Raw genomic sequence first — 2,920 nt, forward strand, 5'->3', positions numbered from 1 at the left:
TCAGTATATTAAGGGTGGGTTATTTTCCGTTTGATTTGCTCCGAGTATTTCTGGCTGCTGGCAGGCAGAGTTTGTGCTAACTTTACTCCGCTGTTTCACAGGTCTGTCCAGGGTTCTTCAAACCTGATCTGGATGGGCTGGCACATTCTACACTGCAGTGTAGGAGGTTGCGAGATGACCTTCTAGAGGTTTATAAAACCACGGGGTTGGGGGGGGGGGGTGGATAGATGTGGTGAATGGTGGGTGTATTTTCTCTAGGATGGGGGATTTCAAGGCTAGGGAGTATTTTTTAAGTTGGGAGGAGAGAGGTTTTAAAAAGAAGTGAGAGGTATTTTTTTTACACTGAGGATGGTTCGCGAGTGAATCATAGAATCCCCTCAGTGTGGAAACAGGCCCTTCGGCCCAACAAGACCACATCAGCCTTCCTAAGATTAACCCACCCAGACCCATTCCCCTACCCTATATTTAACCCCTGTATTACATAATACATAATGCATCTAACCTACACATCCCTGAACACCATGGACAATTTAGCATAACCAATTCACATGACCTGCACATCTTTGGATTGTGGGAGGAAACCGGAGCACCCGGAGGAAACCCACACAGTCATGGGGAGAATGTGCAAACTCCACACGGACCTGATGTTGGAATCAAACCTGGGTCCCTAGCGCTGTGAGGTAGCAGTGCTAATCACTGAGCCACCATGCTGCCCCCTCCCTGGAATGGAATCACTTCCTGAGTAGGTGGTGGATGTGGGCACATTTACAATGTTTGAAAGGCAGTTTGATAAGTAAGTGAAGAGGAAAGGTTTAGAGGGACATGGACCAGAAGCAGATAGGTAGGACTAGCTTATTTTGGAATTCAGTTTGACATGGACTGGTTAGACTGAAGGACCTTTTTCCATGCTGTATGACTCTATAATCCCTGAATTTTGTTCGTGGGAAAGAATAATACTCTACACCCGGCTCAGTGGTTAGCACTGCTGCCTCACAGCACCAGGATCCCAGGTTCAATTCCAGCCTCGGGCGACTGTCTGTGTGGAGTTTGCTCATTCTCCCCGTGTCTGCGTGGGTTTCCTCTGGGTGCTCCAGTTTCTTCCCACAGTCCAAAGATGTGCAGATCAGGTGAATTGGCCATGCTAAATTGCCCATAGTGTTAAGTGCATTAGTCAGAGGGACATGGGTCTGGGTGAGCTACACTTCGGAGGGTCGGTGTGGACTGGTTGGGCCAAAGGGCCTGTTTCCACACTGTAGGTAATCTAATCTAATCTAAAATTCAATCTGCCTGAGTAGGGTTCAGTTGCAATTGAGATAGCCAAATGGGGTTAAATCTATACTGTCTGTCATGAAACAGTGAGGTCTCTGGACCAAGGTTTCTCAATTCAAATCAGATTGGATTGTATATAAGTTCCAAGGCTGACATGTTGAAGTCTTGTACAAAAACAGGAATTGCTGGTGAAATTCAACAGATTAGTAGACATTGTGGGAAGAAAACAGTTAATGTTTCAAGTCCAGTAACTCTTCATCAGAACTTAGTCTTGCACCAAGTTGCCATCTTGTGGATGTGAGGTTAAACCAAGGACCCATTTGCAGTCTCCGACAGATGTAAACGATTACATGGAACTCAGGAGTTGTCTTGGTTTGATAGGGTTTTATTGGGCCAAACCACATGATGTTCACCTTGACTAGGCTGGGCCATGTTGTGTGGGGCTAGGTTGGGTCAGGGAGGGCTGGCTTGGGATGAGCAGGGTAGCGTTGGTTCAAGCTGAGCCAACTAATCTGCTTGACCTGCTGTGCCTTTTCCAGCTCCACATTTTATTGACTCTGACTATCCAGCATCTGCAGACTTCACTATCTCCACATGGGGCTGGATTGGTAAGGGCTGGGCTGCACAAAAATAGGTCTGCAGGGTTGGGATGGGTTGAGTCCTGCTGGGTCACATTGGACCGTTATCTCAACATTACAAAAAAATGTCTGCTTAGAAGATAAGAACAATTTACTTCAGTGCTTTAAAATGCAGATGAAAATTGAATATTGCAGATTGAAAGAAAAATCAAAATGTATCCAAGAGCAATTGACGCCCAAAATCAGCTGTGCAGCAGCTCGATGGGTGGAATGGCCTACTCCATATATATCTTCCTTTAGGTTTGTCTTTCTAGAACTATTTGGGATTTTCAATTCAAGCAGCAAAGCGATCAGTTCTCAGCAAGAAAATTAAGGGGCACTTCCCTGATGTTGGAGTCCAGATTGCTGCTGAAGCTGGAGATGGGAGTGCTGAACCTGTGAGACCAGGACTTGGAGAGTGGCTGGAATTATCAACATGTCAAGTCCAGGAGGTTGTTGAGAGGCTATAGGAGTGAAATACCAAGAGGATAGAAATGTGCATATGCACTGTTACTACCCAGCATGAGAGTCAAAGATCTTCAAAGCTCACCATGATGATCAAAGACAATCTCTGAAGATCAAGAGTATGGAAAAAGTTCTGGAAACAGACAACTTGGGACATGGGATAAACCACTTCAAATACAGAAACATAAACAGAAATTTCTGGAGAAACTCAGTAGGTCTGGCAGCAGCTGTGGAGAGAAAACTGCATCAGTCTTTCAAGTTCAGTGACTCGTGCGCTCTGAAAGAGGGTCATGGAACTCAAAATATTGACTCTGTTTTTTCTCCATTGGTGCTGCCAGACTGGCTGAATTTCTCCACCAATTTCTGTTTTTGTTTCAGATTTCCAGCATCTACAGTTCTTTGTTCGGTTTTACCCCAAATACAGGATGGTGCTGTAAAATCAAGGTCTGATTAATTAATAACCTCATAGTGACCATATCCCTAGAGAGCAATGATTGTAGTTTGATTTAATTTTGCATTTATTTCCAGGGCATTGGATCTAAGACTAGTATTTAGACTTGAATAAGTTT

Source organism: Chiloscyllium plagiosum, unplaced genomic scaffold (genome assembly GCF_037043375.1).
Source record: "Chiloscyllium plagiosum isolate Xiang-an unplaced genomic scaffold, Cpla_swu_hap1 HiC_scaffold_18, whole genome shotgun sequence".
NCBI classification, from domain to species: domain Eukaryota; kingdom Metazoa; phylum Chordata; class Chondrichthyes; order Orectolobiformes; family Hemiscylliidae; genus Chiloscyllium; species Chiloscyllium plagiosum.